This window comes from Saccopteryx leptura, chromosome 2 (assembly GCF_036850995.1).
Source record: "Saccopteryx leptura isolate mSacLep1 chromosome 2, mSacLep1_pri_phased_curated, whole genome shotgun sequence".
NCBI classification, from domain to species: domain Eukaryota; kingdom Metazoa; phylum Chordata; class Mammalia; order Chiroptera; family Emballonuridae; genus Saccopteryx; species Saccopteryx leptura.
Genome location: NC_089504.1, coordinates 253,982,716 through 253,994,746, shown reverse-complemented (window position 1 = coordinate 253,994,746; position 12,031 = coordinate 253,982,716). Strand labels below are relative to the sequence as shown.

The 12,031-nt window shown below is 53.7% G+C and overlaps 1 protein-coding gene across 4 annotated transcripts in view; it reads left to right on the top strand.

The window, feature by feature from the left end:
- RXRG (retinoid X receptor gamma) overlaps positions 1–12,031 on the top strand; it is a 150,822-nt gene that overhangs the window by 78,126 nt on the left and 60,665 nt on the right. Inside the window, exon 1 of one of the 4 annotated variants that reach the window (XM_066371379.1) lies at positions 11,547–11,565. The exons of the other annotated variants lie outside the window; for them this stretch is intronic. The gene's annotated coding sequence lies outside the window, so the exon portion shown is untranslated. Of the gene's footprint in view, positions 1–11,546; positions 11,566–12,031 lie in introns of those variants that run through there. 4 annotated transcript variants of the gene reach the window in all.

Genomic DNA, 12,031 nt, shown 5'->3' with positions numbered 1-12,031 from the left:
CTTTCATGAGGCCTAGTCTGTGTGTGCTTCTGGGATGGACCCATCCATGAGGACTTTCCTAAAATATATATAATTATATATGATTACCTCCCGATCGCTCAGATATTCGTGAAGCTGGGCGCCTGGATCCCGCGGGAAGGCTGGAGCTGAAGGAGCACCAGGGGCACCCATCACAGGGGCTGCCAACTCAGTCTTGCATCGGGCCACTTGGGGACATGACAGAAATGCTGATGCCTGGGTCCTATTCCAGATCAATGAAAACAGGACAGGAGGGGCCTGCTTGGATGTGGGGGAGGTGATCCAGCGCCTCCCCAGGTGTTCTGTTGTGTAGACCATGTCAGGATGCATCAAACCATCTTTAACATGTGGAGAGACCGAAGCCTGGTGGTGGTGGGGGCGGGGGAAGAATCAGTTTCTTGCTCAAACCATGTAGCTCATGATATTGTGCCAAGACTGGATTCTCATCCAGCCCCTGCCTGCCACCACATCATGTGATGTTGCTTCTCTTCACGGTGGTTTTGCTATCAATGTAAAGCAAACTGGTGGCTGAGGTCCACTCTAGACTGATCAGATTAGATCGGGGGGTGTGGGGGTGACCCAGGGATTCCCATAAAGGCACCACAGGCTGAGTACTTCTTGTTATGTAGCCAAGGCTGAGAAGGTTAGTTCTAGTAACAGAGAGATTACTCGTCAACGTAAAATGAAATTCTCGTTCCTCAAGATCTTGCATACTCACACCCAAACTTTTCAAAATTCAGGGAACACGATCCATGGACCAGTCGCTGGAAGAGATGCAGGTTAGTTTTGTTATTGACGATAGGATTAAATGATTTATGGAGCAACTACTATACTCCATGCAAGGAACCTGTCACAGACACAACCTCCGGAGAGCTTTTTGTTGGGTTGTTTACTGTGGGTCAGAAAGGAGTCCAAGATGGATGGGTGAGGCTGGGTCCTGGCAGAAAAGAGATGGTCCCATCACGTCAAACTGGGTGCCCGAGCAGGATTGAACCAAGGCACTGTCTGTCATGATGTGGGTGGGGCTTAGGGAAACCACCAGGGAAGAGTGCAGTCTTCCAAGGCTGGGCTAGGAACCTGGGAGCCATCAGCCTTTCTGAGCCTGGGGGGAGGTCAGATGGGCTCTATTGGGAGCAGTGACCGCAAGAAGGATGCAGCCAGTCCTGCAGGGACCCTTTCTGTAGAAGGTGATTCTAGTTAAGTTCCTGTCTGATGCAGCCCAGGGTGCTCAGTGACACAGGAACTGGGAATGGGGGCGCGGAGATACAAGGGACTGAGCCTGTGTTTTGGGACCGGATAAGCGGGGGTGGAAGATGGCACAGAACCCCTGACGCTGGTGTGGAAAGCTGGTAATTGGATGGTTGAACAGCTCCTGTCTGAGTCTCTTGGGACTCAGCCCAGGGGGCTTACCAGGGCTGGAGCTCCCAGCAGCAGCCTAGAGAGTGTAAGGGTGTCCTGCTCTCATTCAGAGACTCACTTGTTCCATGAGATCAAGAAATCCTTAATGGCTACCCAGGGCCAGGCACTGTCCTAGGATATCAGAGGCTGCTTCTTGCCATGAGAGGAGCAACGGAGAGGATCCAAGGGCCCACGGTAGACTCAGCTACTAAACATGACAAACATCTCCCCTAGAAACTGTCATAGCCTTGGTGATCCAGTCACTGCCTTGAACCCAGTTCTTGAAAACTTTTTTTTTTAAATGAGAGTGTAATATAGAGACAGACTCCTGCATGCACCCAGACCAGAAGCCACCTGGTAACCCCCATCTGGGGCTGATGCTCTGCCCATCTGGGGCCATGCTCACAACCAAGCTATTTTTAGCTCCTGAGGCAGAGGCTCTATGGAGTCATCCTCAGCACCCGGGGTCAATGTGCTTGAATCAATTAAGCCATGGCTGCGGGAGGGGAAGAGAGAGAGAGAGAGAGAGAGAGAGAGAGAGAGAGAATAAAAGAGAGGGGGGGTAAGAGAAGCAGATGGTCACCTCTCCTGTGTGCCCTGACCGGGAATTGAACCTGGTTTGAACATTTTGAATAATGCTTTTAACTTGTTAAAACCCCAACAAAGGGAAGCCTAACCTTAGTGTGGACAAATGACACAAAGGAAGAATAATTTGGGTTTGACACTAAATTAGCCACATAGAATCCTAATATTTTGGAAATTTCTCTTCTCATTGTTTTCTAGGTGCACAGGTGTGAGTTGGGTACCGGGGTGGGGGCCAGGGGGAGGTGCTGCTGAAGAAATTTGGGAAGTGGCCTTTCCCATAGCCAGGGAGGGTTTCCAAAATAAGGGAGAGCTCTTCATTCATTCAAAACCATATTTATTTATTTGGGGGTGGGCATGTCCACTGTGTGCAGGCACAGGGTGAGGTGGCAGGGATCCCAAGGTAACGACAGAATCCTTATCCCCAAGGAGCCGGCTTTGTGAAGATTCTAGGGAGCACACAGAAAGGTAAATTGTTGGAGGTTGTGGGGTCATCCTCTAGAATCTCTTTGAAGTGGCTCTGTCTCCTCTCAGGGAAGGAGTCGGCGACCGGCCACCTTCTAGCCCGACACTCTGTGACCTCGTGTGTGCTTTTGTGCATTTGCACGTGTGGGCTGGACGATGCAGCCATCCTTCATAGAGGAGAGCCCTCTGCTGGGACGGCGAGGGAGGAAGGGGGCCAGGTCATTTTTTTCCTAACTTTTTTTCTGCTGCAGACGTACACAGTAACCCCGCATGGCCCGGGCTGGGGAGGAGGGAAAATTCATCAGGTCTGTACTGTCTGCTCTCTTTTGGGCTTCAGGATGAGTCTTAGAGTCCAGGGAAATGGATGAAACGTCACGACTCCTTGGAACCACCATTTTCCTGTGAGCCCCCCCCCCCCCCCCAACCCGTTTACAAGGGGAGCCTTGAATCAAGTGGACGATAGCACCTGGGTTTTGCTTTGCTAATATCCGGAATGGTGGCCAAAATCACTGAACATGAGACGTTAAAGCAGAGCCAAGGACTCACAGAAGCCTGAGAGGCTAACGCGTTCCCCTCCGCCTCCGTGACCACGCACACACTTTCGGTCCTGACTTTTGGTGGGTGACCATTGTCTGAGATGACAGGGACCGCCGCTCTGGTGTTGGACATCTATGCAGAGTCATTCTGAGCAGGGTACCAGGTCCAGGCTCAGGGCAGGCCTGTTGTCCAATGCTGGCGTGAGGAGGAGACAGCAGTTCTGTGGGCGGCAGATGGCCCAGGAGAGGGCTGCCCATTACTCAACCTCAAGGGTAAACTGGACCCTGAGCTTGGTCCCAAAGGAGGAACAAGAGAGAGAAAGGGTCCAAGGCAGTGACATGTATTTAGGGACATTGCAGAGTTGCTTTTTGAAGAGATAGTTTGAGAGCCATTGCGAAGAAGGAAGGACTGATCCCTTTCTAACCTGGGGTTTGGCGTTCTTCCATTTCCTCGCTGCACAAGGGTGTCTCATTGCCCTTCCTGAATGTACCAGGGCCGCTGTGGGCTGTGACTGTGCCCTCATGGGCAAGGGGGGGAAGAACAGTGACTACCCCTTTATAGGACCATCCTGTATCATCTCTAACTCACCGTCTCTAGCCTCTGCCTGCATTGGCTTTTAGATGTGTCCTCACCTCAGGGGATACCTATATTTAGGTTACTTACGTAAATAACAGAGAGCTGACGACCTTTTGCCCCGAGGTCAGAGTTCAGCTGCGCCTGATCATGCCACCCTGACCTCTAGAAAGAACCCTGCTTGTCGAAATCTGTGGTGTCTGTCAACCGACGTCGCCTCATCCTTGGCCTTCGGCTCGCCTGAACCCGCAGTGACTGCCAAGGCCCATCCCTCAGCACGTCCCCTCTGGCAAGAATTTTAAAAAATAATAAATAAATAAAATAAGAAGAAAGAAAGAAAAAAGACTCCCAACGTTCCAGATTCTGCGTCGGCTCCTTACAGAGGCGTTTCATCCGAAGGCTTTTTGAAAATTAAGAAAACACAAGGGCAAAGAAGTGGTTTGAAGAGGAAATTTCAAGCAAATGATAGGATTGGCCACGCCGCACGCCTCGCTATGGGAGCCGTCGGGCGGTCTTGCAGAGGGCTCTGGAATCGTCCCTGAATTCTAACAAGAGCAGGTGAGACGGAGGGGGCCACACGCCACAGTTCCCCGCGCTGGGTCAGGGGTCCTCCAGCGAGCTCGGGCGGGTGCTCGTCGCCGTACCAGGTCCTCTCGAGACGTCCCTCGGCGTGTTTTTTTTCTCGGTTCGCCCGCTGCACTCGTTTATCCACCTGGCGGCCAGAGACCGCCTTCCCACGTCCGGCTGCAAGCGCTGCGGCTTCATTGAAAAACAAACCTGTTTTCCGTTCCCTCGTCCGTTCTGGTTATTTCTGTGTGGGTCCTTTGCAGATGTGCGCGTGGTTCTCGCAATGTGTGGTGAACCGACTTGGACATGACGCCCTCGGTGAGGGAGGGTCTGACCCCTCTGCCTGGGATGTCAGAGCTGCGGCGTGCGGTGTCAGCGAGACCCCAGCCCTAGCCTGCCGGGGACCCTTGGTTTGACCTTGGACAAGACGCTTCCCCTGTCTGGGCCTCGGGGTCCTTGTCTGTAATGTGAGAGAACCAGACCACACGGTCTCTGAGATTCCTTCCAGCTTCTGCCAGTCGTGCTCAATAATTTCACCAAAAGCGCTGTGTCTCCTCCACCAGTGAATCTCTGTGTGGCATGTATTAGATGCAAACTTGCCCAGCGAATGACGTCACAGGGTTTCCCTGGATGTTTCCTCTCCATGTCCACTGAACCTCTCAAGCCCCTCAATGCCCGCTGTCCCTCTGGGAGTGACTGATCCCCTCTGTGGAACTAGGAACCAGACACCAGGGGGTGGAGTTGCTTCTTCCTAAAGCCCAGTTAGTCAAGATGGTCAGGCCCTGCGGACAATTAGGCCCGACCTGCGTCTGGTCACTTTGCTGCCATGGCCAGTCTATTAAAATACCTCTGTGACCCAGCGCCCATGGGGAGGAGGTTATAAATACACCCCATTACAAATATATCCCATTAAAAATAGATATTAACCAGGGGAGCTCCAGACCGAGTTGTGCTTAGCAAACAGCCGAGGACAAAAACGTAGCCAGTCCTCCAGAGAGCAGGGATCAGACTTCCTCAGTGATTCCTTGGGAATGTACCTGGGGTTCCCCATGCCTCTTGATGAGCTGTGAAACAGGGCAGCATGCTCAGAGCAGGATTTGTTTTAGAAAGCCACTGGAGTTAGGACTTAGTGCGTATATGTATATTATATACACTTATCATAAAAATCAGGCGATCAGGGGATGTGCAGATACTCCACTACTTTCAGCCTTTTGCAGAGTGCTTTTCCACCTATGAAATAAAAGTTGGTTTTACATCTCATTTGCCTCATCGAACAACTTTCTTTGACTTGTTTGCTTTTCTGATGTTCTTGTTTAATAAAAGAAAACCCAAATGTTTCTTTTTTTAATCGCTTCATATTCATTTTGAAATATCCCCTATTTTTTGTGAGCAATGTATATATATAATATATATATTTTTCCTCTATAGCACAGGACTTACTCTGAACCCCCGTGAAGGGTTAGGGGTGACGGTGTTTCTGGGAGGACCTGACTGAGTTCGGAAAGAGGGAGTGACGTGCAGTCCTAAGACCCCTGCTCTTTAAAAGCTGCCATGGAGGAGGCCCAGGGGTACAACACAGGGACCCAAGGACCTGGGCTTCCACCTGAGCCCCATGTGTTCTAATGGGGGGACCTTGGGGAAATCAATGAACTTCCTTTTGGGGCCTCAGGTTTGTGTTAACAGTGAAATGAGGTAACGTGTGAGAACGCGCCCAGCACAGCGCTGAGAGGCTGGCGGGCCGGTTTGTCCCTTGTCCCGAGGCCTCTCTGCTTGGCTGCCCTCTGGCTGCATCCTCATGGGGTCCTCCCTCAGTGCACATGGCTCGACTGCCTCTCTGCGTGCCTCAGTCTCCCCTGCTTGTAAGGGCACCAGTCAGGTTGGCTTGGGGCTCACCCTAACAGTCTTATCAATATTTTAACTTCGTCTCTCTAAGAGCCTTCACTCCACTGTTACATCCCGAGGTCCTGGGGGTAGGGCTTCAACCTAGGAAGTTGGGGTGGCGGAGACAGTTAAGTCCACCCCCCCCAGGAACTTCCTGGGCTTGTGCTGGGGGCCTAAGACTGTGCAGCCACGGGGGCCCCTGCCGTGCAGCCCCGTCTGGGACTCAGCGCTGAGGCCGGTCCTGCCTCTTCCTCCCGTTCTCCTGGAGGAAGACTCATGCTCACACCTCCGTCTGACATGTGGGTACCTCTCCTTGTCAGAGTCTTCACCTGTGGCGGCTCAGGCTCATCCACAGGGACACTTTTGTCCCTGGGTTCTTGGGTGAGCCCCTGGGCATTTGGGGGGCAGTCTTAAGACCCTCCATAAAGTGGCTTCACACTGAAAGCTGTGCTGTCCACCCACGGGTGAGTCATCCCAACGCCATGCACCCAGCCGGTGGTTTGGAACCCAAGAAACAACCCAAGCCAGAGACGTCTTGGCCCCAAACTCTCTCCTTCTCTCTCTCCCCGTCCGTCTCTCCCTCTGTCTCTGTCCGTCTCTCTTGGTCCATTTTACTCCTCATTTGCCAAGTCCCCTTTTCTCCTACTACCCTTCCCATCTCTGTCCCATTTTGGGCTTAACTGGGGTATCTGGAGACAGCAGGTCTTTGACCTGGCAAAGAGTAGTATTTGCCGAACACGCAGGTGTGCGAAGCCCTGGCCCTGTCTCTCCTCTGGGCACGCTCACTCTCTGTGGGATCCTTACTGAGAGTGTCAGCTGCTCATGAAGGGGGACCGTGTTGTACCCGCCACAGCCCTCTGTGGGTCCCAGCGCCTTGCGTGCGTGAGTAGTCAGCCCTTTCTGAAGAAAGCAATGATGCTTTTAAGAAAAGCGTGACTTTCTATGTGGCCAACAGTTAGCTTTGAAGAAACTCAGTGACCTAAACTAGAGCTGGAATGTGCCACCAAACTTCATCTCCATCTGTGCCCCCCTCCCCACTCTCACTGTCTGCTCAGCCTCCCGGCCTCCTCCCTGTGCCCCAGGGCCTTTGCTCTGGCTGTCTCGTTGGCAGCAATCCTGTCCTCCTGATATCTACATGCTAACTCCCCCATTCCCTCACATCTTTGCTCAAATGTCCACTTCTCAACAGAGCTTATGACAGTTCTACTTGAAACAGGAACCATGTCTCATCCTGGTGATTCTTCTGGCAACCTAGCCCTCCCCTCTTTCTTCTCCGTGCCCATGTTTGCTTTCCTGTGCCTTCTCTGGAACAGAAGCCGGGTGGAGGCGGGGCTCTGTCAGCCAGGTGCCTGCGGCTCCTGAGTACCCAGAGCCCCTCACGGTTGCTGGTCAGTCCCCGTCTGCTGATCTTGGCCGCAGCCCCTCTGTGCTGCCCCGAGCTGGTCTGCTGTTCTGGAGCTGGTCACCACCTGGGTCAGCAGCCCACGTGAACTGACCGGTCAAGGCCTGCAGCTGAAGTTAGAGGCTGGGCCCAGCGCTGGCCTTAGGAGTCCTGGCTCCCAGTGAGACTTCTGTGTTATTAGGGGGTCGCAGGTTGACAGGGTTGGAAGGGGTGGTCAGGGCAGCATGAATGGCTCCCGGGGCGGGTGGAGGCTGAGGGACCCCTGTCTGCCTCTCACGTGAATTCAGCCTGTCTGCAGAACGTCCCCGGGTAGATGCCACTTTGCAAGGCTGCCACGCCCATCCAACGTACCCATCAGTGGCACAAGCCTCCTGTGGGCGTCTGATGGTTCAGTAGCTGAGGGGACAGGGGCACTTGAGATGTCAGAACCCCGCCTCTCTGTAGATGGGTCTGGACTCAGACTAGAGCACACGGGTGGGCAGGGGGGCCACCACAGGCAGGACGCCGGGCTCCTGGGGCCCCTCTCCCCCACCTTAAGCCATGGATTTTCCGTCCGTTCAAAGGGAACAGTAAAGCCGGCCCGTCTCCCTCCCAAGGACCCAGATCAAGTCCAGCGATGCATAGGAAGATGTTCCGAAAAGAATAGGGAGCTTTCCTGGGATCAGCAATGGTTTTTTATGTCAAATGATAATAAGTAAGGGTGAAATTGCTAAGCTGTTCTTGTAAATCCTGTCTGTTTAAAAAACAAATGAAAAATGAATCCGGGCCTGCCACCCCCAGAAAGAACGAGTCTGTGCCGTCCAGCCTCACCTGCCGTCTGTCGGTCCGTGGCTCAGCCATTCTCTCCCACGGTGGCCGGCTCTTACGGGCCGTGCAGCTTGGCCAAGCGCCTTCAGTGGCTCGACCCCTCGCGCATCTGGGGACGGGGCCCTGGCCTGGCTGAAAGTGGCATTCACGCTGCATGGTCTGTGTGGTCACAGGGGTGAAGTCTCTTCCCTCTAGAGCCTCACGAGCACCATGGAGAGAGAGAGGGAAGGTGGGTCCATGTCTTGGTTTGTTCTGGGCCTGGTTGGGGTCAGTAGAAAAAGAGGAAGAAAGCATATTTGTAGGACATCTCTTGTGCCAGGAGCCAGCCAGCCAGCTATCCATCCATCCATCCATCCATTCATTTTAGAGACAGAGGACAGAGAGAAAGAAAGAGAGAAAGGGGGGAAGGAGCAGGAAGCATCAACTCCCATATGTGCCTTGACCAGGCAGGCCCTGAGTTTCAAACTGGCGACCTCAGTATTTCCAGGTTGATGCTTTATCCACTGTGCCACCATAGGTCAGGCTTATTCTTATTTTTAAAAAGGAGACCCGGAGGCTCAAAGGGGTTCATTTAAAAAGCCACACCCCTTCCGTGATCCTGTGTCCCCTTCCGCAGAGCAGTGTGTTCTGGGGCGACTCATTTAAACGTCTCCCGTCCTCTCCCCGAGCTACAAAAGTCAGTGGTGACTTTGTCCCTCACTGGGTGGTTGTCAGCATTGAATAAAATAATGTCTACAGAGCGGTCTAAAGATCGGAAGGTGTCCCTTGTGAGCGAGAATCGCCAGGCTCATTTAGGAAGTGTTGCTTTCACTCTGTGACTCCCTCACTCAAGAACCTTCAGTGAGTCACTCTTCCCTGACTGGGCAGAAGTTCTGGCCTCCCAAGCTCCATCCCCTGTGCTCTCACGGTCCCTTCCCCCGCTAGCCTACTCTGTGCTCTTGCAGATGGCCTGTCTAAAGTGTCTACCCTGCCATCATCCCTCTGCCATTCTGGCTCTCTCCCCACCTCCTCCAGGAAGCCCTCCCTCACAGCCTCAGCCGCATGCCATGTGGCTTCTGTGTGCTGCCTGGCAGCTGGGGGCTCGGGTCCTCTGGTTGTTTCATAAGCTTGAGCATCCCTCTTCAGGGAGATGGCTGAGAGCTGAGACCGTGGCTCTCCCATCTCTGCATGTTCACCCAGGACTCTGTGCAGTATGGAGGACCCGCGCACTCAACACGCAGAAAACATCAACCGAAGGATGGCTACAGGGCGTCCGACCCGTGCCTCTGCTCTCTAGTATGGTGGCAGGTCACGGAAAGGTCTGGCAGCCTCCTCCCCGAGCTCACGCCTGGTGGGAATCCCGACCCGTCTGTTCTGCCTGGCCAGATGGCCTTGCCTTGCTGGTCCAACTCACGTCAGAACACTTTGTCCAAGGACACTGACCACAATTATCTTCCCTACCACGGCCACGTCTGGGCACTGGGTCATGCCTGGGCTTGTCTTCCAAGAACCTTGAGAAAGGAGTCTAGACCTTCCTCGAGCATGTAGTAGGTGCTCATTTCTTTATATTGGGACTGGACATCCAGCTCAAAGAAGGGTCAGCCGACATCGGCAAGCCCAGCCTCCCAGACCCTCTTTACCATTCAGAAAAAAGAGACAGGTGCCCCCAGGGGGGAAGGTGTCCATCATTCCGGTTTTAAACCTGCCCCTGGTGCGTCCTCGCATCTCCTGGAGCCTCACCTTCCTGATGTGCAAATCATGGGTGACAACAACACAGAACTTACGGGCCATAGTGGGCGTGGCTGGGAGGGCCATCTCCAGTCCTGTCCCCAAGCCCGTGTTCAGGTCTCGGCTTCAATGACTGCTTCTTAGAGAGACCTTCCTTCCCCGTACCCGGAGGAGGTGCCGGTGTTGTCACGAGCCCTGGCGCCCTGGTCCCGTCCTGCCCAGAGCCTCCAGCGATCTGCAGTGAGTCGATGCGTACCTGTGCCTCGTCTGTCCCCTGCCAGACCGGGAGCCCCGTGAGGGCAGGAAGGTGGGTCTTACCACGGTGCCCCTCATGCCTAGAACAATGCCTGGCACAGAGCAGGGTGGGGTTTAGGGAATCTGAGGCTTCTTTCTTTTTCCCCAGTAAACGGCGTATGGTCAGTCTCAGTGGCAGGAACATGAAGCTCCCCCTCTCCCCCATTTCTCAGACAGAGAAGGATTTTTACATCAAGAAGTGGTCCCTACCACAGAAACATTCCCTTCAGAAAAGAGAAAGAGCAGGGGGCGGGGAGGAACAGGTGTTGGGGACCTTCCCATGTGAAGCAGCCAATAGTGAACCACTTCCATGTGCTTGTGAGGTGTCCCCACCTCAGCAGCTGGACAGCTGGACACCGAAAATCTCCTGGCCAGGGGACAAGGCCGGGCTGTTCCCACCAGACAGCCTGGAGGGTTGCAGGGTGGGCATTTCTGGGGACAGCAGCCTGGTCTTGGCCACCCACGCCACTTCCTATGCCCACCCCGCCTCCCCAGGGCTCGGTGAGCACCAGACTGTGCCACACCTGGATGTGGTGTGGAAGCTATAAAAGCCATGGTCTTTCTCGTCCAATGCTTGCGGGCACGAGTGTATGGCGGAGGGGGGAGGGATGTTCATTCAAAACTCTTTTCTTTTTTGAGAGAGGGAAAGTGGTGGGGAGAAGAGAAGAGAGAGATAGAAGGGGGTTGAGGGGGTGGGTGAGGTGGGAAAGGGCAGGGAGGGGAATGATGGAGCAGAGGGTTTTTTCTTTTTAAATCTGAGCGAGGTGTGAGGTGGTAGGCAGGGGCCCGTGAGAGGGACGTCTGCACATGCAGGGACACAGGGCAGACAAAGACTGACACCTGGCGCAGGCCCAGGGAGCCCAGGACTGAGGGCTCCAGGATGTGGGCGGAGGCACAGGGACTCTTCGAGGTGTCCTTCCATGTGGACATCAGCCGCCCCACATGCAGGGTTGGGAAGTCACAACAGCAGAGCTGGGAGGGATGGGGGGGCACTAGTGGACTGATTAGATTTCTCCCTTATGTCTTATATGGGTCAGTGAGGGCTGAATGAACACCTGGGGCTCTTTAATTCAGGGGGGAGGAGGTCCCAAGAGAGAGGTGACTGACCATCAATTTGGGCAGGCGGGCGGGGTGGGGGGTTCGTGTGCATATTAAAGCAGATGCAATGTTATTCATCTTCCAGGCTGGTGGAGCAGGTCTTGCCAATTACATTAGTGTTTTTTAATTTTTTTTGAAGAAGCGGAACAATAACAACAAAGTAGTGTGTGAGGGTCTGCGGTGTGTTCTGGGGTGATGTGTCTGGGGAGGTGGCCGGAATCTCCCAAATCGATAAGGTAATTGAGTTATTTCCGTCGAGTGTTTAAAGCTATTACTGTAAGTGAGCGTGGGGCAGTTGGCTGTTTGCTGTGATCACTTTGGGCTCATTGGACATATTGATCTCTTCCAGGGCTTCTGGTGTTCTGGAAGCATCTGCAGAAGTCCCCCGTCTCCCGCCCCCATTCCGCACACCCCTCTCCTCCCCTCCTTCCTTCCTTCCTGAGGCTTCCTCTGAAAACGGCCTTCTCTCTGCTGGCTGGCCGGCATGCTCTCCACTCCACATTCCACATTCTCACCATTTGTTCAAAGAGCAAAATGCAATTTTCTAAGAGTCTTTGCACGTCTGCGTGTGAGTGAACATACACACACACACACACACATGCACACACACACGGCCTCTGTGCTCAACAATGTGGTTTTCAATATAGAAAAGGAGCAAAGACAACAGGTCTACTATAGTCCCTGCAATATCCTAGGGCAGGG